The sequence below is a fragment of the Hyla sarda genome, unplaced genomic scaffold, assembly GCF_029499605.1.
Source record: "Hyla sarda isolate aHylSar1 unplaced genomic scaffold, aHylSar1.hap1 scaffold_265, whole genome shotgun sequence".
In the NCBI taxonomy this organism is placed as follows: domain Eukaryota; kingdom Metazoa; phylum Chordata; class Amphibia; order Anura; family Hylidae; genus Hyla; species Hyla sarda.
The window spans coordinates 309,331-335,300 of record NW_026609342.1 but is presented as its reverse complement, the minus strand read 5'-3'; the positions used below and the strand labels follow the sequence as shown (position 1 = coordinate 335,300).

General features: G+C 46.1%; 11 non-coding genes and 1 pseudogene across 11 annotated transcripts; all 12 read right to left on the bottom strand.

Moving 5' to 3' along the window:
- Positions 1-667: 667 nt before the first annotated feature.
- On the bottom strand, positions 668-858 carry LOC130324500 (U2 spliceosomal RNA). Its single transcript, XR_008869493.1, has one exon. It is a non-coding gene; the product is annotated as a U2 spliceosomal RNA (small nuclear RNA).
- Positions 859-2,950: 2,092 nt separating this feature from the next.
- Positions 2,951-3,142, bottom strand: LOC130324524 (U2 spliceosomal RNA). Its single transcript, XR_008869515.1, has one exon. It is a non-coding gene; the product is annotated as a U2 spliceosomal RNA (small nuclear RNA).
- A 2,092-nt stretch (positions 3,143-5,234) lies between these two features.
- Positions 5,235-5,425, bottom strand: LOC130324499 (U2 spliceosomal RNA). The gene has a single exon (XR_008869492.1). It is a non-coding gene; the product is annotated as a U2 spliceosomal RNA (small nuclear RNA).
- A 2,088-nt stretch (positions 5,426-7,513) lies between these two features.
- LOC130324497 (U2 spliceosomal RNA) lies at positions 7,514-7,704 on the bottom strand. Its single transcript, XR_008869491.1, has one exon. It is a non-coding gene; the product is annotated as a U2 spliceosomal RNA (small nuclear RNA).
- A 2,091-nt stretch (positions 7,705-9,795) lies between these two features.
- LOC130324496 (U2 spliceosomal RNA) lies at positions 9,796-9,986 on the bottom strand. The gene has a single exon (XR_008869490.1). It is a non-coding gene; the product is annotated as a U2 spliceosomal RNA (small nuclear RNA).
- Positions 9,987-12,076: 2,090 nt separating this feature from the next.
- LOC130324495 (U2 spliceosomal RNA) lies at positions 12,077-12,267 on the bottom strand. The gene has a single exon (XR_008869489.1). It is a non-coding gene; the product is annotated as a U2 spliceosomal RNA (small nuclear RNA).
- Positions 12,268-14,361: 2,094 nt separating this feature from the next.
- Positions 14,362-14,550, bottom strand: LOC130324546 (U2 spliceosomal RNA). The gene has a single exon (XR_008869534.1). It is a non-coding gene; the product is annotated as a U2 spliceosomal RNA (small nuclear RNA).
- Positions 14,551-16,005: 1,455 nt separating this feature from the next.
- Positions 16,006-16,116, bottom strand: LOC130324569 (U2 spliceosomal RNA; annotated as a pseudogene).
- A 2,096-nt stretch (positions 16,117-18,212) lies between these two features.
- LOC130324494 (U2 spliceosomal RNA) lies at positions 18,213-18,403 on the bottom strand. The gene has a single exon (XR_008869488.1). It is a non-coding gene; the product is annotated as a U2 spliceosomal RNA (small nuclear RNA).
- A 2,082-nt stretch (positions 18,404-20,485) lies between these two features.
- On the bottom strand, positions 20,486-20,676 carry LOC130324493 (U2 spliceosomal RNA). Its single transcript, XR_008869487.1, has one exon. It is a non-coding gene; the product is annotated as a U2 spliceosomal RNA (small nuclear RNA).
- A 2,087-nt stretch (positions 20,677-22,763) lies between these two features.
- Positions 22,764-22,954, bottom strand: LOC130324491 (U2 spliceosomal RNA). The gene has a single exon (XR_008869485.1). It is a non-coding gene; the product is annotated as a U2 spliceosomal RNA (small nuclear RNA).
- Positions 22,955-25,026: 2,072 nt separating this feature from the next.
- On the bottom strand, positions 25,027-25,217 carry LOC130324490 (U2 spliceosomal RNA). The gene has a single exon (XR_008869484.1). It is a non-coding gene; the product is annotated as a U2 spliceosomal RNA (small nuclear RNA).
- Between the last annotated feature and the right edge of the window lie 753 nt (positions 25,218-25,970).

Genomic DNA, 25,970 nt, shown 5'->3' with positions numbered 1-25,970 from the left:
GTGCACAATAGCATAGCCTAACCCTCTGTACTTTGGTCTATATTGATGCGGGACATAGACAGCCAGCTGATGACCAATCCATTAGTGCAATGGATGGCTGGAAGCATTTGTCTTTGCCTTTGCAATACCACAGAAGCAATGCATGGTCAATGTACAGCAATGACACACCTGTGTGAACAGCCAGGAGACCCCCCCCCCCCCCCCATGTTATGTTACATAGTTACATAGTTAGTACGGTCGAAAAAAGACATATGTCCATCAAGTTCAACCAGGGAATTAAGGGGTAGGGGTGTGGCGCGATATTGGGGAAGGGATGAGATTTTATATTTCTTCATAAGCATTAATCTTATTTTGTCAATTAGGAACATTCAGCACCCACCCGCTATCAAGGCAGCTGCCTATCATGTCATGCCCTACCTGCACAGGTGTGCTGGCTACTCAAATGATCCAATTAAGGAGGCCATTTAGTCAGCAGCAGCAGAAGTCCTGTGCCTGGACGCTCCAACAGCGGCCAGACACAAGCAGAAGCAGAAGCAGCAGAAGCAGCAGCAGCACCACCTTTTGTTTTTTGGCTGCAGCAGCAGCAAGGCCCACAGGGCTGGCTAGCTGGCTAGCCAGCAAGCAGGTAGCAATGAAAGTAGGAATCTTTCTTTTTAACCCTGTAAGGGGGTGGTGCACTGTACCCGAAGATACTGCCATATCGGGTCAATGCATAGGGCGACGGAAGCAAGCTTCGAAATCGGCCCCCGTTCTCAAAAATCCATTTAATATATGGTCCCCAGATAGGGGACGTATCAGATATTAAACTGATAAGAACAGATACTACACTTGATCTTAGCCAAAAGGCCGAGAAGCGATAACCGTGAAAGGGGCGGGCCCAACAAGGTGCCCTTCATGGGCACTATCACTGCTTGCTGTCAGGGAGGCTGCCAGACAATTTTCCATGCACACTCTGGGCTGGGGGGCAGTCAACCACCAGTACACACAGCAGAACCTAAACCCATACCATTATTGCTAAGCAGCAAGACAGGGGCCCATTGCACTCCCACGGGGCCTTTTTAAATGCAATCCATAACCCGGATTTGCCAGGAACCCTTCTTACTCCTCCTACTTGCATGTGACACTGGGCTTAGGATCTGCATAGGAAACACACACACAAGCACACACCTACCTTTGTTGCCTGCAGATGCCTCCTTGGCTGTCCCCAAACGGTATCAAACCAACACCCACGGGAAGCTGTAAGCATAGAGGACATGCCTGCACCCCATTGGACTTACCTGTGTGGGTTAAACCCGGGTTATTTGACAACCTATGGCGGTGATGGTTCTGCTCAGGCAGAGCAGTGCTGATGCTCCTCATAAAGCTGTCGCTGCTGTGAAGGTTCTAGGTGACATCACAAATCCCTATGGTTACATACACAACAAAGCTGGGTTGTTGTTGTTTACACTCTGCAAGGCCTGTGGAAGTGAGTGACATCATAGCACTGTAGTTCTGAGGGTTCTAGATGGATGCAACAATCTCCTGTTGCTTCTATGAAGGCCATAATAGACGACATCACCAAACAGCTCCATAGTCACATACACAGCAAAGGAGAGATGTTGTTTACACCTAGTGATGTCAGTGGTATTGAGTGACATCACAGCACAGTGCTAAGGCTCCTGGGCCTGGACACAGCAGCGGCTGCAATATCTCAACGGAGAATACGTTTATATATATGTGTGTGTGTGCGCGTATATATATATATATATATATATATATATATATATATATATATTTCTCCGCCGAAATCACTTTTAAACCCATTTCCACCTTTTTTTCCCTTCTCTTCCTCTTACTTTTTTTTCACGTTTTTTTACGTTTTTCTCCTTTTCGCCTCTTTTCTGGGCGTATTATTCTTCTTTTTCTTCTTTTTTTTCGTCTAATGCATACCCCATCAGTGCAGCAATGCTTATTCAATACCGCCAGCAGATGGAGACACTGGGGGATAATTTTCTAAGGATTTATACTGATTTTTCCTGTCTGAATTTGTCGCACAGAAAGTTGCAGGCCAAATATGTGTGACATTTCTGCGACTTTAGCTTCTAGAGCATTTTTACAACATTATACATAGGTGCTGAATACATAAAAAGCGACTGTTCAGCGACAGACAAGTCGCATCGGCTGAAAGTAGGCCAGAATGTCAGTCCATGTTGGAGCAGGTTTAGATACAGTCTAAAGTATAGATCTCAAAGTCTGTGCACAGAATTTAGCAAGGGCCTCGCACCTTCTGATGCATCAGGTAGGTGCACAATAGCATAGCCTAACCCTCTGTACTTTGGTCTATATTGATGCGGGACATAGACAGCCAGCTGATGACCAATCCATTAGTGCAATGGATGGCTGGAAGCATTTGTCTTTGCCTTTGCAATACCACAGAAGCAATGCATGGTCAATGTACAGCAATGACACACCTGTGTGAACAGCCAGGAGACCCCCCCCCCCCCCCCCATGTTATGTTACATAGTTACATAGTTAGTACGGTCGAAAAAAGACATATGTCCATCAAGTTCAACCAGGGAATTAAGGGGTAGGGGTGTGGCGCGATATTGGGGAAGGGATGAGATTTTATATTTCTTCATAAGCATTAATCTTATTTTGTCAATTAGGAACATTCAGCACCCACCCGCTATCAAGGCAGCTGCCTATCATGTCATGCCCTACCTGCACAGGTGTGCTGGCTACTCAAATGATCCAATTAAGGAGGCCATTTAGTCAGCAGCAGCAGAAGTCCTGTGCCTGGACGCTCCAACAGCGGCCAGACACAAGCAGAAGCAGAAGCAGCAGAAGCAGCAGCAGCACCACCTTTTGTTTTTTGGCTGCAGCAGCAGCAAGGCCCACAGGGCTGGCTAGCTGGCTAGCCAGCAAGCAGGTAGCAATGAAAGTAGGAATCTTTCTTTTTAACCCTGTAAGGGGGTGGTGCACTGTACCCGAAGATACTGCCATATCGGGTCAATGCATAGGGCGACGGAAGCAAGCTTCGAAATCGGCCCCCCGTTCTCAAAAATCCATTTAATATATGGTCCCCAGATAGGGGACGTATCAGATATTAAACTGATAAGAACAGATACTACACTTGATCTTAGCCAAAAGGCCGAGAAGCGATAACCGTGAAAGGGGCGGGCCCAACAAGGTGCCCTTCATGGGCACTATCACTGCTTGCTGTCAGGGAGGCTGCCAGACAATTTTCCATGCACACTCTGGGCTGGGGGGCAGTCAACCACCAGTACACACAGCAGAACCTAAACCCATACCATTATTGCTAAGCAGCAAGACAGGGGCCCATTGCACTCCCACGGGGCCTTTTTAAATGCAATCCATAACCCGGATTTGCCAGGAACCCTTCTTACTCCTCCTACTTGCATGTGACACTGGGCTTAGGATCTGCATAGGAAACACACACACAAGCACACACCTACCTTTGTTGCCTGCAGATGCCTCCTTGGCTGTCCCCAAACGGTATCAAACCAACACCCACGGGAAGCTGTAAGCATAGAGGACATGCCTGCACCCCATTGGACTTACCTGTGTGGGTTAAACCCGGGTTATTTGACAACCTATGGCGGTGATGGTTCTGCTCAGGCAGAGCAGTGCTGATGCTCCTCATAAAGCTGTCGCTGCTGTGAAGGTTCTAGGTGACATCACAAATCCCTATGGTTACATACACAACAAAGCTGGGTTGTTGTTGTTTACACTCTGCAAGGCCTGTGGAAGTGAGTGACATCATAGCACTGTAGTTCTGAGGGTTCTAGATGGATGCAACAATCTCCTGTTGCTTCTATGAAGGCCATAATAGACGACATCACCAAACAGCTCCATAGTCACATACACAGCAAAGGAGAGATGTTGTTTACACCTAGTGATGTCAGTGGTATTGAGTGACATCACAGCACAGTGCTAAGGCTCCTGGGCCTGGACACAGCAGCGGCTGCAATATCTCAACGGAGAATACGTTTATATATATGTGTGTGTGTGCGCGTATATATATATATATATATATATATATATATATATATATATATTTCTCCGCCGAAATCACTTTTAAACCCATTTCCACCTTTTTTTCCCTTCTCTTCCTCTTACTTTTTTTTCACGTTTTTTTACGTTTTTCTCCTTTTCGCCTCTTTTCTGGGCGTATTATTCTTCTTTCTCTTCTTTTTTTTCGTCTAATGCATACCCCATCAGTGCAGCAATGCTTATTCAATACCGCCAGCAGATGGAGACACTGGGGGATAATTTTCTAAGGATTTATACTGATTTTTCCTGTCTGAATTTGTCGCACAGAAAGTTGCAGGCCAAATATGTGTGACATTTCTGCGACTTTAGCTTCTAGAGCATTTTTACAACATTATACATAGGTGCTGAATACATAAAAAGCGACTGTTCAGCGACAGACAAGTCGCATCGGCTGAAAGTAGGCCAGAATGTCAGTCCATGTTGGAGCAGGTTTAGATACAGTCTAAAGTATAGATCTCAAAGTCTGTGCACAGAATTTAGCAAGGGCCTCGCACCTTCTGATGCATCAGGTAGGTGCACAATAGCATAGCCTAACCCTCTGTACTTTGGTCTATATTGATGCGGGACATAGACAGCCAGCTGATGACCAATCCATTAGTGCAATGGATGGCTGGAAGCATTTGTCTTTGCCTTTGCAATACCACAGAAGCAATGCATGGTCAATGTACAGCAATGACACACCTGTGTGAACAGCCAGGAGACCCCCCCCCCCCCCCCCATGTTATGTTACATAGTTACATAGTTAGTACGGTCGAAAAAAGACATATGTCCATCAAGTTCAACCAGGGAATTAAGGGGTAGGGGTGTGGCGCGATATTGGGGAAGGGATGAGATTTTATATTTCTTCATAAGCATTAATCTTATTTTGTCAATTAGGAACATTCAGCACCCACCCGCTATCAAGGCAGCTGCCTATCATGTCATGCCCTACCTGCACAGGTGTGCTGGCTACTCAAATGATCCAATTAAGGAGGCCATTTAGTCAGCAGCAGCAGAAGTCCTGTGCCTGGACGCTCCAACAGCGGCCAGACACAAGCAGAAGCAGAAGCAGCAGAAGCAGCAGCAGCACCACCTTTTGTTTTTTGGCTGCAGCAGCAGCAAGGCCCACAGGGCTGGCTAGCTGGCTAGCCAGCAAGCAGGTAGCAATGAAAGTAGGAATCTTTCTTTTTAACCCTGTAAGGGGGTGGTGCACTGTACCCGAAGATACTGCCATATCGGGTCAATGCATAGGGCGACGGAAGCAAGCTTCGAAATCGGCCCCCGTTCTCAAAAATCCATTTAATATATGGTCCCCAGATAGGGGACGTATCAGATATTAAACTGATAAGAACAGATACTACACTTGATCTTAGCCAAAAGGCCGAGAAGCGATAACCGTGAAAGGGGCGGGCCCAACAAGGTGCCCTTCATGGGCACTATCACTGCTTGCTGTCAGGGAGGCTGCCAGACAATTTTCCATGCACACTCTGGGCTGGGGGGCAGTCAACCACCAGTACACACAGCAGAACCTAAACCCATACCATTATTGCTAAGCAGCAAGACAGGGGCCCATTGCACTCCCACGGGGCCTTTTTAAATGCAATCCATAACCCGGATTTGCCAGGAACCCTTCTTACTCCTCCTACTTGCATGTGACACTGGGCTTAGGATCTGCATAGGAAACACACACACAAGCACACACCTACCTTTGTTGCCTGCAGATGCCTCCTTGGCTGTCCCCAAACGGTATCAAACCAACACCCACGGGAAGCTGTAAGCATAGAGGACATGCCTGCACCCCATTGGACTTACCTGTGTGGGTTAAACCCGGGTTATTTGACAACCTATGGCGGTGATGGTTCTGCTCAGGCAGAGCAGTGCTGATGCTCCTCATAAAGCTGTCGCTGCTGTGAAGGTTCTAGGTGACATCACAAATCCCTATGGTTACATACACAACAAAGCTGGGTTGTTGTTGTTTACACTCTGCAAGGCCTGTGGAAGTGAGTGACATCATAGCACTGTAGTTCTGAGGGTTCTAGATGGATGCAACAATCTCCTGTTGCTTCTATGAAGGCCATAATAGACGACATCACCAAACAGCTCCATAGTCACATACACAGCAAAGGAGAGATGTTGTTTACACCTAGTGATGTCAGTGGTATTGAGTGACATCACAGCACAGTGCTAAGGCTCCTGGGCCTGGACACAGCAGCGGCTGCAATATCTCAACGGAGAATACGTTTATATATATGTGTGTGTGTGCGCGTATATATATATATATATATATATATATATATATATATATTTCTCCGCCGAAATCACTTTTAAACCCATTTCCACCTTTTTTTCCCTTCTCTTCCTCTTACTTTTTTTTCACGTTTTTTTACGTTTTTCTCCTTTTCGCCTCTTTTCTGGGCGTATTATTCTTCTTTTTCTTCTTTTTTTTCGTCTAATGCATACCCCATCAGTGCAGCAATGCTTATTCAATACCGCCAGCAGATGGAGACACTGGGGGATAATTTTCTAAGGATTTATACTGATTTTTCCTGTCTGAATTTGTCGCACAGAAAGTTGCAGGCCAAATATGTGTGACATTTCTGCGACTTTAGCTTCTAGAGCATTTTTACAACATTATACATAGGTGCTGAATACATCAAAAGCGACTGTTCAGCGACAGACAAGTCGCATCGGCTGAAAGTAGGCCAGAATGTCAGTCCATGTTGGAGCAGGTTTAGATACAGTCAAAAGTATAGATCTCAAAGTCTGTGCACAGAATTTAGCAAGGGCCTCGCACCTTCTGATGCATCAGGTAGGTGCACAATAGCATAGCCTAACCCTCTGTACTTTGGTCTATATTGATGCGGGACATAGACAGCCAGCTGATGACCAATCCATTAGTGCAATGGATGGCTGGAAGCATTTGTCTTTGCCTTTGCAATACCACAGAAGCAATGCATGGTCAATGTACAGCAATGACACACCTGTGTGAACAGCCAGGAGACCCCCCCCCCCCCCCCCATGTTATGTTACATAGTTACATAGTTAGTACGGTCGAAAAAAGACATATGTCCATCAAGTTCAACCAGGGAATTAAGGGGTAGGGGTGTGGCGCGATATTGGGGAAGGGATGAGATTTTATATTTCTTCATAAGCATTAATCTTATTTTGTCAATTAGGAACATTCAGCACCCACCCGCTATCAAGGCAGCTGCCTATCATGTCATGCCCTACCTGCACAGGTGTGCTGGCTACTCAAATGATCCAATTAAGGAGGCCATTTAGTCAGCAGCAGCAGAAGTCCTGTGCCTGGACGCTCCAACAGCGGCCAGACACAAGCAGAAGCAGAAGCAGCAGAAGCAGCAGCAGCACCACCTTTTGTTTTTTGGCTGCAGCAGCAGCAAGGCCCACAGGGCTGGCTAGCTGGCTAGCCAGCAAGCAGGTAGCAATGAAAGTAGGAATCTTTCTTTTTAACCCTGTAAGGGGGTGGTGCACTGTACCCGAAGATACTGCCATATCGGGTCAATGCATAGGGCGACGGAAGCAAGCTTCGAAATCGGCCCCCGTTCTCAAAAATCCATTTAATATATGGTCCCCAGATAGGGGACGTATCAGATATTAAACTGATAAGAACAGATACTACACTTGATCTTAGCCAAAAGGCCGAGAAGCGATAACCGTGAAAGGGGCGGGCCCAACAAGGTGCCCTTCATGGGCACTATCACTGCTTGCTGTCAGGGAGGCTGCCAGACAATTTTCCATGCACACTCTGGGCTGGGGGGCAGTCAACCACCAGTACACACAGCAGAACCTAAACCCATACCATTATTGCTAAGCAGCAAGACAGGGGCCCATTGCACTCCCACGGGGCCTTTTTAAATGCAATCCATAACCCGGATTTGCCAGGAACCCTTCTTACTCCTCCTACTTGCATGTGACACTGGGCTTAGGATCTGCATAGGAAACACACACACAAGCACACACCTACCTTTGTTGCCTGCAGATGCCTCCTTGGCTGTCCCCAAACGGTATCAAACCAACACCCACGGGAAGCTGTAAGCATAGAGGACATTCCTGCACCCCATTGGACTTACCTGTGTGGGTTAAACCCGGGTTATTTGACAACCTATGGCGGTGATGGTTCTGCTCAGGCAGAGCAGTGCTGATGCTCCTCATAAAGCTGTCGCTGCTGTGAAGGTTCTAGGTGACATCACAAATCCCTATGGTTACATACACAACAAAGCTGGGTTGTTGTTGTTTACACTCTGCAAGGCCTGTGGAAGTGAGTGACATCATAGCACTGTAGTTCTGAGGGTTCTAGATGGATGCAACAATCTCCTGTTGCTTCTATGAAGGCCATAATAGACGACATCACCAAACAGCTCCATAGTCACATACACAGCAAAGGAGAGATGTTGTTTACACCTAGTGATGTCAGTGGTATTGAGTGACATCACAGCACAGTGCTAAGGCTCCTGGGCCTGGACACAGCAGCGGCTGCAATAATCTCAACGGAGAATACGTTTATATATATGTGTGTGTGTGCGCGTATATATATATATATATATATATATATATATATATATATATATATTTCTCCGCCGAAATCACTTTTAAACCCATTTCCACCTTTTTTTCCCTTCTCTTCCTCTTACTTTTTTTTCACGTTTTTTTACGTTTTTCTCCTTTTCGCCTCTTTTCTGGGCGTATTATTCTTCTTTTTCTTCTTTTTTTTCGTCTAATGCATACCCCATCAGTGCAGCAATGCTTATTCAATACCGCCAGCAGATGGAGACACTGGGGGATAATTTTCTAAGGATTTATACTGATTTTTCCTGTCTGAATTTGTCGCACAGAAAGTTGCAGGCCAAATATGTGTGACATTTCAGCGACTTTAGCTTCTAGAGCATTTTTACAACATTATACATAGGTGCTGAATACATAAAAAGCGACTGTTCAGCGACAGACAAGTCGCATCGGCTGAAAGTAGGCCAGAATGTCAGTCCATGTTGGAGCAGGTTTAGATACAGTCTAAAGTATAGATCTCAAAGTCTGTGCACAGAATTTAGCAAGGGCCTCGCACCTTCTGATGCATCAGGTAGGTGCACAATAGCATAGCCTAACCCTCTGTACTTTGGTCTATATTGATGCGGGACATAGACAGCCAGCTGATGACCAATCCATTAGTGCAATGGATGGCTGGAAGCATTTGTCTTTGCCTTTGCAATACCACAGAAGCAATGCATGGTCAATGTACAGCAATGACACACCTGTGTGAACAGCCAGGAGACCCCCCCCCCCCCATGTTATGTTACATAGTTACATAGTTAGTACGGTCGAAAAAAGACATATGTCCATCAAGTTCAACCAGGGAATTAAGGGGTAGGGGTGTGGCGCGATATTGGGGAAGGGATGAGATTTTATATTTCTTCATAAGCATTAATCTTATTTTGTCAATTAGGAACATTCAGCACCCACCCGCTATCAAGGCAGCTGCCTATCATGTCATGCCCTACCTGCACAGGTGTGCTGGCTACTCAAATGATCCAATTAAGGAGGCCATTTAGTCAGCAGCAGCAGAAGTCCTGTGCCTGGACGCTCCAACAGCGGCCAGACACAAGCAGAAGCAGAAGCAGCAGAAGCAGCAGCAGCACCACCTTTTGTTTTTTGGCTGCAGCAGCAGCAAGGCCCACAGGGCTGGCTAGCTGGCTAGCCAGCAAGCAGGTAGCAATGAAAGTAGGAATCTTTCTTTTTAACCCTGTAAGGGGGTGGTGCACTGTACCCGAAGATACTGCCATATCGGGTCAATGCATAGGGCGACGGAAGCAAGCTTCGAAATCGGCCCCCGTTCTCAAAAATCCATTTAATATATGGTCCCCAGATAGGGGACGTATCAGATATTAAACTGATAAGAACAGATACTACACTTGATCTTAGCCAAAAGGCCGAGAAGCGATAACCGTGAAAGGGGCGGGCCCAACAAGGTGCCCTTCATGGGCACTATCACTGCTTGCTGTCAGGGAGGCTGCCAGACAATTTTCCATGCACACTCTGGGCTGGGGGGCAGTCAACCACCAGTACACACAGCAGAACCTAAACCCATACCATTATTGCTAAGCAGCAAGACAGGGGCCCATTGCACTCCCACGGGGCCTTTTTAAATGCAATCCATAACCCGGATTTGCCAGGAACCCTTCTTACTCCTCCTACTTGCATGTGACACTGGGCTTAGGATCTGCATAGGAAACACACACACAAGCACACACCTACCTTTGTTGCCTGCAGATGCCTCCTTGGCTGTCCCCAAACGGTATCAAACCAACACCCACGGGAAGCTGTAAGCATAGAGGACATGCCTGCACCCCATTGGACTTACCTGTGTGGGTTAAACCCGGGTTATTTGACAACCTATGGCGGTGATGGTTCTGCTCAGGCAGAGCAGTGCTGATGCTCCTCATAAAGCTGTCGCTGCTGTGAAGGTTCTAGGTGACATCACAAATCCCTATGGTTACATACACAACAAAGCTGGGTTGTTGTTGTTTACACTCTGCAAGGCCTGTGGAAGTGAGTGACATCATAGCACTGTAGTTCTGAGGGTTCTAGATGGATGCAACAATCTCCTGTTGCTTCTATGAAGGCCATAATAGACGACATCACCAAACAGCTCCATAGTCACATACACAGCAAAGGAGAGATGTTGTTTACACCTAGTGATGTCAGTGGTATTGAGTGACATCACAGCACAGTGCTAAGGCTCCTGGGCCTGGACACAGCAGCGGCTGCAATATCTCAACGGAGAATACGTTTATATATATGTGTGTGTGTGCGCGTATATATATATATATATATATATATATATATATATATATATATATTTCTCCGCCGAAATCACTTTTAAACCCATTTCCACCTTTTTTTCCCTTCTCTTCCTCTTACTTTTTTTTCACGTTTTTTTACGTTTTTCTCCTTTTCGCCTCTTTTCTGGGCGTATTATTCTTCTTTTTCTTCTTTTTTTTCGTCTAATGCATACCCCATCAGTGCAGCAATGCTTATTCAATACCGCCAGCAGATGGAGACACTGGGGGATAATTTTCTAAGGATTTATACTGATTTTTCCTGTCTGAATTTGTCGCACAGAAAGTTGCAGGCCAAATATGTGTGACATTTCTGCGACTTTAGCTTCTAGAGCATTTTTACAACATTATACATAGGTGCTGAATACATAAAAAGCGACTGTTCAGCGACAGACAAGTCGCATCGGCTGAAAGTAGGCCAGAATGTCAGTCCATGTTGGAGCAGGTTTAGATACAGTCTAAAGTATAGATCTCAAAGTCTGTGCACAGAATTTAGCAAGGGCCTCGCACCTTCTGATGCATCAGGTAGGTGCACAATAGCATAGCCTAACCCTCTGTACTTTGGTCTATATTGATGCGGGACATAGACAGCCAGCTGATGACCAATCCATTAGTGCAATGGATGGCTGGAAGCATTTGTCTTTGCCTTTGCAATACCACAGAAGCAATGCATGGTCAATGTACAGCAATGACACACCTGTGTGAACAGCCAGGAGACCCCCCCCCCCCCCCCCCCATGTTATGTTACATAGTTACATAGTTAGTACGGTCGAAAAAAGACATATGTCCATCAAGTTCAACCAGGGAATTAAGGGGTAGGGGTGTGGCGCGATATTGGGGAAGGGATGAGATTTTATATTTCTTCATAAGCATTAATCTTATTTTGTCAATTAGGAACATTCAGCACCCACCCGCTATCAAGGCAGCTGCCTATCATGTCATGCCCTACCTGCACAGGTGTGCTGGCTACTCAAATGATCCAATTAAGGAGGCCATTTAGTCAGCAGCAGCAGAAGTCCTGTGCCTGGACGCTCCAACAGCGGCCAGACACAAGCAGAAGCAGAAGCAGCAGAAGCAGCACCACCTTTTGTTTTTTGGCTGCAGCAGCAGCAAGGCCCACAGGGCTGGCTAGCTGGCTAGCCAGCAAGCAGGTAGCAATGAAAGTAGGAATCTTTCTTTTTAACCCTGTAAGGGGGTGGTGCACTGTACCCGAAGATACTGCCATATCGGGTCAATGCATAGGGCGACGGAAGCAAGCTTCGAAATCGGCCCCCGTTCTCAAAAATCCATTTAATATATGGTCCCCAGATAGGGGACGTATCAGATATTAAACTGATAAGAACAGATACTACACTTGATCTTAGCCAAAAGGCCGAGAAGCGATAACCGTGAAAGGGGCGGGCCCAACAAGGTGCCCTTCATGGGCACTATCACTGCTTGCTGTCAGGGAGGCTGCCAGACAATTTTCCATGCACACTCTGGGCTGGGGGGCAGTCAACCACCAGTACACACAGCAGAACCTAAACCCATACCATTATTGCTAAGCAGCAAGACAGGGGCCCATTGCACTCCCACGGGGCCTTTTTAAATGCAATCCATAACCCGGATTTGCCAGGAACCCTTCTTACTCCTCCCACTTGCATGTGACACTGGGCTTAGGATCTGCATAGGAAACACACACACAAGCACACACCTACCTTTGTTGCCTGCAGATGCCTCCTTGGCTGTCCCCAAACGGTATCAAACCAACACCCACGGGAAGCTGTAAGCATAGAGGACATGCCTGCACCCCATTGGACTTACCTGTGTGGGTTAAACCCGGGTTATTTGACAACCTATGGCGGTGATGGTTCTGCTCAGGCAGAGCAGTGCTGATGCTCCTCATAAAGCTGTCGCTGCTGTGAAGGTTCTAGGTGACATCACAAATCCCTATGGTTACATACACAACAAAGCTGGGTTGTTGTTGTTTACACTCTGCAAGGCCTGTGGAAGTGAGTGACATCATAGCACTGTAGTTCTGAGGGTTCTAGATGGATGCAACAATCTCCTGTTGCTTCTATGAAGGCCATAATAGACAACATCACCAAACAGCTCCATAGTCACATACACAGCAAAGGAGAGATGTTGTTTACACCTAGTGATGTCAGTGGTATTGAGTGACATCACAGCACAGTGCTAAGGCTCCTGGGCCTGGACACAGCAGCGGCTGCAATATCTCAACGGAGAATACGTTTATATATATGTGTGTGTGTGCGCGTGTATATATATATATATATATATATATATATATATATATATATATATTTCTCCGCCGAAATCACTTTTAAACCCATTTCCACCTTTTTTTCCCTTCTCTTCCTCTTACTTTTTTTTCACGTTTTTTTTACGTTTTTCTCCTTTTCGCCTCTTTTCTGGGCGTATTATTCTTCTTTTTCTTCTTTTTTTTCGTCTAATGCATACCCCATCAGTGCAGCAATGCTTATTCAATACCGCCAGCAGATGGAGACACTGGGGGATAATTTTCTAAGGATTTATACTGATTTTTCCTGTCTGAATTTGTCGCACAGAAAGTTGCAGGCCAAATATGTGTGACATTTCTGCGACTTTAGCTTCTAGAGCATTTTTACAACATTATACATAGGTGCTGAATACATAAAAAGCGACTGTTCAGCGACAGACAAGTCGCATCGGCTGAAAGTAGGCCAGAATGTCAGTCCATGTTGGAGCAGGTTTAGATACAGTCTAAAGTATAGATCTCAAAGTCTGTGCACAGAATTTAGCAAGGGCCTCGCACCTTCTGATGCATCAGGTAGGTGCACAATAGCATAGCCTAACCCTCTGTACTTTGGTCTATATTGATGCGGGACATAGACAGCCAGCTGATGACCAATCCATTAGTGCAATGGATGGCTGGAAGCATTTGTCTTTGCCTTTGCAATACCACAGAAGCAATGCATGGTCAATGTACAGCAATGACACACCTGTGTGAACAGCCAGGAGACCCCCCCCCCCCCCATGTTATGTTACATAGTTACATAGTTAGTACGGTCGAAAAAAGACATATGTCCATCAAGTTCAACCAGGGAATTAAGGGGTAGGGGTGTGGCGCGATATTGGGGAAGGGATGAGATTTTATATTTCTTCATAAGCATTAATCTTATTTTGTCAATTAGGAACATTCAGCACCCACCCGCTATCAAGGCAGCTGCCTATCATGTCATGCCCTACCTGCACAGGTGTGCTGGCTACTCAAATGATCCAATTAAGGAGGCCATTTAGTCAGCAGCAGCAGAAGTCCTGTGCCTGGACGCTCCAACAGCGGCCAGACACAAGCAGAAGCAGAAGCAGCAGAAGCAGCAGCAGCACCACCTTTTGTTTTTTGGCTGCAGCAGCAGCAAGGCCCACAGGGCTGGCTAGCTGGCTAGCCAGCAAGCAGGTAGCAATGAAAGTAGGAATCTTTCTTTTTAACCCTGTAAGGGGGTGGTGCACTGTACCCGAAGATACTGCCATATCGGGTCAATGCATAGGGCGACGGAAGCAAGCTTCGAAATCGGCCCCCGTTCTCAAAAATCCATTTAATATATGGTCCCCAGATAGGGGACGTATCAGATATTAAACTGATAAGAACAGATTTTTAAGTTAACCCTCAGAACTCCATCAGAGCTCTAAGATCTTATTTGAGCTTGATTTTTTGTTCATCATCAGGAAAAACCGTTTTTCTTTATTCCTTTATCTTTTTTTTTTTTTTTTTTTTTTTAAACAATAAAAGAAACCATATTTAAAACATAAAAAAATAATTAAACCAAAACTAACCATGCTATAATTTCTTAAAGAAAAATTACCCAAATGTCATTCCTCTTCTCCATGCAAAGACCATCAAGAAGTCTAAGAAACCACAAGTGATAGATCCACTCAGCATCTCACTTTTGGCTGGAATCGCCAGCCACGCTGGAACCTTGTATGTTTCCACAAATCTATCTATATCTGCGTGAAAGGAACAATAGACTTTATCCCTTGCTTCATTGACTTTGATTCCCAATCTTTCTTTCAGATTTCCCAAATCCTCGTCAAAGGCTTTTTTCTCTTTTTTTGACACACTCTTGAAGACAACATCAAGAGAGCCTCCATACTCTACCGTTACATATTCTTCTTCATTTTCTTTCCTTTTCTTCTCCTCCATCACTTTCCTGGTTGGAGTTTCCTCCTCTTCAGGTTCTTCCCTCACATCAGTTTCCTCCTCCCTACTTCGTTTCATAACCTCCTTTTTCTTCCTCTTCTTCTTAGGACACATTCCTGCCAAGTGTCCCTCATCACCACATAGATGACACTTTTTCTTCACCTTACATGCTTCTGGCTCATGGCCTTCTTCTTGGCATTTATAGCACCAAATAATATCACAAAAATCTTTCCTATGGCCATACCTTTTACACTTTCGACAAAAGTCGTCCATGCCTGAAAAGAACAGGTCCCCATTTACTGGGCCAATCTTAAAACGCCCTGGGGGATAAATTAGCTTTCCATCAGGTGCTTTCTGAAACTTCACTTGAAATTTCCACTTTGTCGTCCAAAGTCCATATTGATTATAGATCTTGCCTTTTGGCTTCACCTCCTCACAGAATCTAGAAAGGAACAAAACAATCTCCTCTTCTGTGATATACGGACTGTACATCCTCACAGTTATAAGTCTTTCCCGAGTCGGGAAATGGGGAGTAATCTCTACCCCTCCCAACACAGGGTGCGACTTCCACAGCAATGCTTTATTGCAGAACACACCATAGTCCTCCTCCGAAACCAGAACCACATCATAGACTCCACTTCTTGGAAATTCCAGCATGGATAATATCAGGTCCTTCCTCAGCTCAAAAAGCTGGAACAAAATTTCCTCCACCACGAAGAATAAACCTCTCTCCTTCTTTCCAGCATCCAAGAGAGTAATTCGGACTCCATTTCGTAGTCTGGCGTAGCTAGGTACACCTCCAGCAGGCTCTTCTTTCTTGCCAGCCTCCTCCATCGCAGAAAAAACACCTCCCCTACTGCAGGCAGGTAGGTAGGTGGTGATCGCTCCTCGTTGCCCGGGGACTAAGCCGCTACCCTGATGTCAGCAAGGGGGTTTAGTCCCACCAAAAGATGGAACGATCCCCCAGGGAAAAGGAGCGGGTACCCCGGGCACCTTCCAGCCAGATCAAGCAAGCAAATACTACACTTGATCTTAGCCAAAAGGCCGAGAAGCGATAACCGTGAAAGGGGCGGGCCCAACAAGGTGCCCTTCATGGGCACTATCACTGCTTGCTGTCAGGGAGGCTGCCAGACAATTTTCCATGCACACTCTGGGCTGGGGGGCAGTCAACCACCAGTACACACAGCAGAACCTAAACCCATACCATTATTGCTAAGCAGCAAGACAGGGGCCCATTGCACTCCCACGGGGCCTTTTTAAATGCAATCCATAACCCGGATTTGCCAGGAACCCTTCTTACTCCTCCTACTTGCATGTGACACTGGGCTTAGGATCTGCATAGGAAACACACACACAAGCACACACCTACCTTTGTTGCCTGCAGATGCCTCCTTGGCTGTCCCCAAACGGTATCAAACCAACACCCACGGGAAGCTGTAAGCATAGAGGACATGCCTGCACCCCATTGGACTTACCTGTGTGGGTTAAACCCGGGTTATTTGACAACCTATGGCGGTGATGGTTCTGCTCAGGCAGAGCAGTGCTGATGCTCCTCATAAAGCTGTCGCTGCTGTGAAGGTTCTAGGTGACATCACAAATCCCTATGGTTACATACACAACAAAGCTGGGTTGTTGTTGTTTACACTCTGCAAGGCCTGTGGAAGTGAGTGACATCATAGCACTGTAGTTCTGAGGGTTCTAGATGGATGCAACAATCTCCTGTTGCTTCTATGAAGGCCATAATAGACGACATCACCAAACAGCTCCATAGTCACATACACAGCAAAGGAGAGATGTTGTTTACACCTAGTGATGTCAGTGGTATTGAGTGACATCACAGCACAGTGCTAAGGCTCCTGGGCCTGGACACAGCAGCGGCTGCAATATCTCAACGGAGAATACGTTTATATATATGTGTGTGTGTGCGCGTATATATATATATATATATATATATATATATATATATATATATATATTTCTCCGCCGAAATCACTTTTAAACCCATTTCCACCTTTTTTTCCCTTCTCTTCCTCTTACTTTTTTTTCACGTTTTTTTACGTTTTTCTCCTTTTCGCCTCTTTTCTGGGCGTATTATTCTTCTTTTTCTTCTTTTTTTTCGTCTAATGCATACCCCATCAGTGCAGCAATGCTTATTCAATACCGCCAGCAGATGGAGACACTGGGGGATAATTTTCTAAGGATTTATACTGATTTTTCCTGTCTGAATTTGTCGCACAGAAAGTTGCAGGCCAAATATGTGTGACATTTCTGCGACTTTAGCTTCTAGAGCATTTTTACAACATTATACATAGGTGCTGAATACATAAAAAGCGACTGTTCAGCGACAGACAAGTCGCATCGGCTGAAAGTAGGCCAGAATGTCAGTCCATGTTGGAGCAGGTTTAGATACAGTCTAAAGTATAGATCTCAAAGTCTGTGCACAGAATTTAGCAAGGGCCTCGCACCTTCTGATGCATCAGGTAGGTGCACAATAGCATAGCCTAACCCTCTGTACTTTGGTCTATATTGATGCGGGACATAGACAGCCAGCTGATGACCAATCCATTAGTGCAATGGATGGCTGGAAGCATTTGTCTTTGCCTTTGCAATACCACAGAAGCAATGCATGGTCAATGTACAGCAATGACACACCTGTGTGAACAGCCAGGAGACCCCCCCCCCCCCCATGTTATGTTACATAGTTACATAGTTAGTACGGTCGAAAAAAGACATATGTCCATCAAGTTCAACCAGGGAATTAAGGGGTAGGGGTGTGGCGCGATATTGGGGAAGGGATGAGATTTTATATTTCTTCATAAGCATTAATCTTATTTTGTCAATTAGGAACATTCAGCACCCACCCGCTATCAAGGCAGCTGCCTATCATGTCATGCCCTACCTGCACAGGTGTGCTGGCTACTCAAATGATCCAATTAAGGAGGCCATTTAATCAGCAGCAGCAGAAGTCCTGTGCCTGGACGCTCCAACAGCGGCCAGACACAAGCAGAAGCAGAAGCAGCAGAAGCAGCAGCAGCACCACCTTTTGTTTTTTGGCTGCAGCAGCAGCAGCAAGGCCCACAGGGCTGGCTAGCTGGCTAGCCAGCAAGCAGGTAGCAATGAAAGTAGGAATCTTTCTTTTTAACCCTGTAAGGGGGTGGTGCACTGTACCCGAAGATACTGCCATATCGGGTCAATGCATAGGGCGACGGAAGCAAGCTTCGAAATCGGCCCCCGTTCTCAAAAATCCATTTAATATATGGTCCCCAGATAGGGGACGTATCAGATATTAAACTGATAAGAACAGATACTACACTTGATCTTAGCCAAAAGGCCGAGAAGCGATAACCGTGAAAGGGGCGGGCCCAACAAGGTGCCCTTCATGGGCACTATCACTGCTTGCTGTCAGGGAGGCTGCCAGACAATTTTCCATGCACACTCTGGGCTGGGGGGCAGTCAACCACCAGTACACACAGCAGAACCTAAACCCATACCATTATTGCTAAGCAGCAAGACAGGGGCCCATTGCACTCCCACGGGGCCTTTTTAAATGCAATCCATAACCCGGATTTGCCAGGAACCCTTCTTACTCCTCCTACTTGCATGTGACACTGGGCTTAGGATCTGCATAGGAAACACACACACAAGCACACACCTACCTTTGTTGCCTGCAGATGCCTCCTTGGCTGTCCCCAAACGGTATCAAACCAACACCCACGGGAAGCTGTAAGCATAGAGGACATGCCTGCACCCCATTGGACTTACCTGTGTGGGTTAAACCCGGGTTATTTGACAACCTATGGCGGTGATGGTTCTGCTCAGGCAGAGCAGTGCTGATGCTCCTCATAAAGCTGTCGCTGCTGTGAAGGTTCTAGGTGACATCACAAATCCCTATGGTTACATATACAACAAACCTGGGTTGTTGTTGTTTACACTCTGCAAGGCCTGTGGAAGTGAGTGACATCATAGCACTGTAGTTCTGAGGGTTCTAGATGGATGCAACAATCTCCTGTTGCTTCTATGAAGGCCATAATAGACGACATCACCAAACAGCTCCATAGTCACATACACAGCAAAGGAGAGATGTTGTTTACACCTAGTGATGTCAGTGGTATTGAGTGACATCACAGCACAGTGCTAAGGCTCCTGGGCCTGGACACAGCAGCGGCTGCAATATCTCAACGGAGAATACGTTTATATATATGTGTGTGTGTGCGCGTATATATATATATATATATATATATATATATATATATATATTCTCCGCCGAAATCACTTTTAAACCCATTTCCACCTTTTTTTCCCTTCTCTTCCTCTTACTTTTTTTTCACGTTTTTTTACGTTTTTCTCCTTTTCGCCTCTTTTCTGGGCGTATTATTCTTCTTTTTCTTCTTTTTTTTCGTCTAATGCATACCCCATCAGTGCAGCAATGCTTATTCAATACCGCCAGCAGATGGAGACACTGGGGGATAATTTTCTAAGGATTTATACTGATTTTTCCTGTCTGAATTTGTCGCACAGAAAGTTGCAGGCCAAATATGTGTGACATTTCTGCGACTTTAGCTTCTAGAGCATTTTTACAACATTATACATAGGTGCTGAATACATAAAAAGCGACTGCTCAGCGACAGACAAGTCGCATCGGCTGAAAGTAGGCCAGAATGTCAGTCCATGTTGGAGCAGGTTTAGATACAGTCTAAAGTATAGATCTCAAAGTCTGTGCACAGAATTTAGCAAGGGCCTCGCACCTTCTGATGCATCAGGTAGGTGCACAATAGCATAGCCTAACCCTCTGTACTTTGGTCTATATTGATGCGGGACATAGACAGCCAGCTGATGACCAATCCATTAGTGCAATGGATGGCTGGAAGCATTTGTCTTTGCCTTTGCAATACCACAGAAGCAATGCATGGTCAATGTACAGCAATGACACACCTGTGTGAACAGCCAGGAGACCCCCCCCCCATGTTATGTTACATAGTTACATAGTTAGTACGGTCGAAAAAAGACATATGTCCATCAAGTTCAACCAGGGAATTAAGGGGTAGGGGTGTGGCGCGATATTGGGGAAGGGATGAGATTTTATATTTCTTCATAAGCATTAATCTTATTTTGTCAATTAGGAACATTCAGCACCCACCCGCTATCAAGGCAGCTGCCTATCATGTCATGCCCTACCTGCACAGGTGTGCTGGCTACTCAAATGATCCAATTAATGAGGCCATTTAGTCAGCAGCAGCAGAAGTCCTGTGCCTGGACGCTCCAACAGCGGCCAGACACAAGCAGAAGCAGAAGCAGCAGAAGCATCAGCAGCACCACCTTTTGTTTTTTGGCTGCAGCAGCAGCAAGGCCCACAGGGCTGGCTAGCTGGCTAGCCAGCAAGCAGGTAGCAATGAAAGTAGGAATCTTTCTTTTTAACCCTGTAAGGGGGTGGTGCACTGTACCCGAAGATACTGCCATATCGGGTCAATGCATAGGGCGACGGAAGCAAGCTTCGAAATCGGCCCCCGTTCTCAAAAATCCATTTAATATATGGTCCCCAGATAGGGGACGTATCAGATATTAAACTGATAAGAACAGATACTACACTTGATCTTAGCCAAAAGGCCGAGAAGCGATAACCGTGAAAGGGGCGGGCCCAACAAGGTGCCCTTCATGGGCACTATCACTGCTTGCTGTCAGGGAGGCTGCCAGACAATTTTCCATGCACACTCTGGGCTGGGGGGCAGTCAACCACCAGTACACACAGCAGAACCTAAACCCATACCATTATTGCTAAGCAGCAAGACAGGGGCCCATTGCACTCCCACGGGGCCTTTTTAAATGCAATCCATAACCCGGATTTGCCAGGAACCCTTCTTACTCCTCCTACTTGCATGTGACACTGGGCTTAGGATCTGCATAGGAAACACACACACAAGCACACACCTACCTTTGTTGCCTGCAGATGCCTCCTTGGCTGTCCCCAAACGGTATCAAACCAACACCCACGGGAAGCTGTAAGCATAGAGGACATGCCTGCACCCCATTGGACTTACCTGTGTGGGTTAAACCCGGGTTATTTGACAACCTATGGCGGTGATGGTTCTGCTCAGGCAGAGCAGTGCTGATGCTCCTCATAAAGCTGTCGCTGCTGTGAAGGTTCTAGGTGACATCACAAATCCCTATGGTTACATATACAACAAAGCTGGGTTGTTGTTGTTTACACTCTGCAAGGCCTGTGGAAGTGAGTGACATCATAGCACTGTAGTTCTGAGGGTTCTAGATGGATGCAACAATCTCCTGTTGCTTCTATGAAGGCCATAATAGACGACATCACCAAACAGCTCCATAGTCACATACACAGCAAAGGAGAGATGTTGTTTACACCTAGTGATGTCAGTGGTATTGAGTGACATCACAGCACAGTGCTAAGGCTCCTGGGCCTGGACACAGCAGCGGCTGCAATATCTCAACGGAGAATACGTTTATATATATGTGTGTGTGTGCGCGTATATATATATATATATATATATATTTATATATATATATATATATATATATTTCTCCGCCGAAATCACTTTTAAACCCATTTCCACCTTTTTTTCCCTTCTCTTCCTCTTACTTTTTTTTCACGTTTTTTTACGTTTTTCTCCTTTTCGCCTCTTTTCTGGGCGTATTATTCTTCTTTTTCTTCGTCTAATGCATACCCCATCAGTGCAGCAATGCTTATTCAATACCGCCAGCAGATGGAGACACTGGGGGATAATTTTCTAAGGATTTATACTGATTTTTCCTGTCTGAATTTGTCGCACAGAAAGTTGCAGGCCAAATATGTGTGACATTTCTGCGACTTTAGCTTCTAGAGCATTTTTACAACATTATACATAGGTGCTGAATACATAAAAAGCGACTGTTCAGCGACAGACAAGTCGCATCGGCTGAAAGTAGGCCAGAATGTCAGTCCATGTTGGAGCAGGTTTAGATACAGTCTAAAGTATAGATCTCAAAGTCTGTGCACAGAATTTAGCAAGGGCCTCGCACCTTCTGATGCATCAGGTAGGTGCACAATAGCATAGCCTAACCCTCTGTACTTTGGTCTATATTGATGCGGGACATAGACAGCCAGCTGATGACCAATCCATTAGTGCAATGGATGGCTGGAAGCATTTGTCTTTGCCTTTGCAATACCACAGAAGCAATGCATGGTCAATGTACAGCAATGACACACCTGTGTGAACAGCCAGGAGACCCCCCCCCCCCCATGTTATGTTACATAGTTACATAGTTAGTACGGTCGAAAAAAGACATATGTCCATCAAGTTCAACCAGGGAATTAAGGGGTAGGGGTGTGGCGCGATATTGGGGAAGGGATGAGATTTTATATTTCTTCATAAGCATTAATCTTATTTTGTCAATTAGGAACATTCAGCACCCACCCGCTATCAAGGCAGCTGCCTATCATGTCATGCCCTACCTGCACAGGTGTGCTGGCTATTTAAATGATCCAATTAAGGAGGCCATTTAGTCAGCAGCAGCAGAAGTCCTGTGCCTGGACGCTCCAACAGCGGCCAGACACAAGCAGAAGCAGAAGCAGCAGAAGCAGCAGCAGCACCACCTTTTGTTTTTTGGCTGCAGCAGCAGCAAGGCCCACAGGGCTGGCTAGCTGGCTAGCCAGCAAGCAGGTAGCAATGAAAGTAGGAATCTTTCTTTTTAACCCTGTAAGGGGGTGGTGCACTGTACCCGAAGATACTGCCATATCGGGTCAATGCATAGGGCGACGGAAGCAAGCTTCGAAATCGGCCCCCGTTCTCAAAAATCCATTTAATATATGGTCCCCAGATAGGGGACGTATCAGATATTAAACTGATAAGAACAGATACTACACTTGATCTTAGCCAAAAGGCCGAGAAGCGATAACCGTGAAAGGGGCGGGCCCAACAAGGTGCCCTTCATGGGCACTATCACTGCTTGCTGTCAGGGAGGCTGCCAGACAATTTTCCATGCACACTCTGGGCTGGGGGGCAGTCAACCACCAGTACACACAGCAGAACCTAAACCCATACCATTATTGCTAAGCAGCAAGACAGGGGCCCATTGCACTCCCACGGGGCCTTTTTAAATGCAATCCATAACCCGGATTTGCCAGGAACCCTTCTTACTCCTCCTACTTGCATGTGACACTGGGCTTAGGATCTGCATAGGAAACACACACACAAGCACACACCTACCTTTGTTGCCTGCAGATGCCTCCTTGGCTGTCCCCAAACGGTATCAAACCAACACCCACGGGAAGCTGTAAGCATAGAGGACATGCCTGCACCCCATTGGACTTACCTGTGTGGGTTAAACCCGGGTTATTTGACAACCTATGGCGGTGATGGTTCTGCTCAGGCAGAGCAGTGCTGATGCTCCTCATAAAGCTGTCGCTGCTGTGAAGGTTCTAGGTGACATCACAAATCCCTATGGTTACATACACAACAAAGCTGGGTTGTTGTTGTTTACACTCTGCAAGGCCTGTGGAAGTGAGTGACATCATAGCACTGTAGTTCTGAGGGTTCTAGATGGATGCAACAATCTCCTGTTGCTTCTATGAAGGCCATAATAGACGACATCACCAAACAGCTCCATAGTCACATACACAGCAAAGGAGAGATGTTGTTTACACCTAGTGATGTCAGTGGTATTGAGTGACATCACAGCACAGTGCTAAGGCTCCTGGGCCTGGACACAGCAGCGGCTGCAATATCTCAACGGAGAATACGTTTATATATATGTGTGTGTGTGCGCGTATATATATATATATATATATATATATATTTCTCCGCCGAAATCACTTTTAAACCCATTTCCACCTTTTTTTCCCTTCTCTTCCTCTTACTTTTTTTTCACGTTTTTTTACGTTTTTCTCCTTTTCGCCTCTTTTCTGGGCGTATTATTCTTCTTTTTCTTCTTTTTTTTCGTCTAATGCATACCCCATCAGTGCAGCAATGCTTATTCAATACCGCCAGCAGATGGAGACACTGGGGGATAATTTTCTAAGGATTTATACTGATTTTTCCTGTCTGAATTTGTCGCACAGAAAGTTGCAGGCCAAATATGTGTGACATTTCTGCGACTTTAGCTTCTAGAGCATTTTTACAACATTATACATAGGTGCTGAATACATAAAAAGCGACTGTTCAGCGACAGACAAGTCGCATCGGCTGAAAGTAGGCCAGAATGTCAGTCCATGTTGGAGCAGGTTTAGATACAGTCTAAAGTATAGATCTCAAAGTCTGTGCACAGAATTTAGCAAGGGCCTCGCACCTTCTGATGCATCAGGTAGGTGCACAATAGCATAGCCTAACCCTCTGTACTTTGGTCTATATTGATGCGGGACATAGACAGCCAGCTGATGACCAATCCATTAGTGCAATGGATGGCTGGAAGCATTTGTCTTTGCAATACCACAGAAGCAATGCATGGTCAATGTACAGCAATGACACACCTGTGTGAACAGCCAGGAGACCCCCCCCCCCCCCCCCATGTTATGTTACATAGTTACATAGTTAGTACGGTCGAAAAAAGACATATGTCCATCAAGTTCAACCAGGGAATTAAGGGGTAGGGGTGTGGCGCGATATTGGGGAAGGGATGAGATTTTATATTTCTTCATAAGCATTAATCTTATTTTGTCAATTAGGAACATTCAGCACCCACCCGCTATCAAGGCAGCTGCCTATCATGTCATGCCCTACCTGCACAGGTGTGCTGGCTACTCAAATGATCCAATTAAGGAGGCCATTTAGTCAGCAGCAGCAGAAGTCCTGTGCCTGGACGCTCCAACAGCGGCCAGACACAAGCAGAAGCAGAAGCAGCAGAAGCAGCAGCAGCACCACCTTTTGTTTTTTGGCTGCAGCAGCAGCAAGGCCCACAGGGCTGGCTAGCTGGCTAGCCAGCAAGCAGGTAGCAATGAAAGTAGGAATCTTTCTTTTTAACCCTGTAAGGGGGTGGTGCACTGTACCCGAAGATACTGCCATATCGGGTCAATGCATAGGGCGACGGAAGCAAGCTTCGAAATCGGCCCCCGTTCTCAAAAATCCATTTAATATATGGTCCCCAGATAGGGGACGTATCAGATATTAAACTGATAAGAACAGATACTACACTTGATCTTAGCCAAAAGGCCGAGAAGCGATAACCGTGAAAGGGGCGGGCCCAACAAGGTGCCCTTCATGGGCACTATCACTGCTTGCTGTCAGGGAGGCTGCCAGACAATTTTCCATGCACACTCTGGGCTGGGGGGCAGTCAACCACCAGTACACACAGCAGAACCTAAACCCATACCATTATTGCTAAGCAGCAAGACAGGGGCCCATTGCACTCCCACGGGGCCTTTTTAAATGCAATCCATAACCCGGATTTGCCAGGAACCCTTCTTACTCCTCCTACTTGCATGTGACACTGGGCTTAGGATCTGCATAGGAAACACACACACAAGCACACACCTACCTTTGTTGCCTGCAGATGCCTCCTTGGCTGTCCCCAAACGGTATCAAACCAACACCCACGGGAAGCTGTAAGCATAGAGGACATGCCTGCACCCCATTGGACTTACCTGTGTGGGTTAAACCCGGGTTATTTGACAACCTATGGCGGTGATGGTTCTGCTCAGGCAGAGCAGTGCTGATGCTCCTCATAAAGCTGTCGCTGCTGTGAAGGTTCTAGGTGACATCACAAATCCCTATGGTTACATACACAACAAAGCTGGGTTGTTGTTGTTTACACTCTGCAAGGCCTGTGGAAGTGAGTGACATCATAGCACTGTAGTTCTGAGGGTTCTAGATGGATGCAACAATCTCCTGTTGCTTCTATGAAGGCCATAATAGACGACATCACCAAACAGCTCCATAGTCACATACACAGCAAAGGAGAGATGTTGTTTACACCTA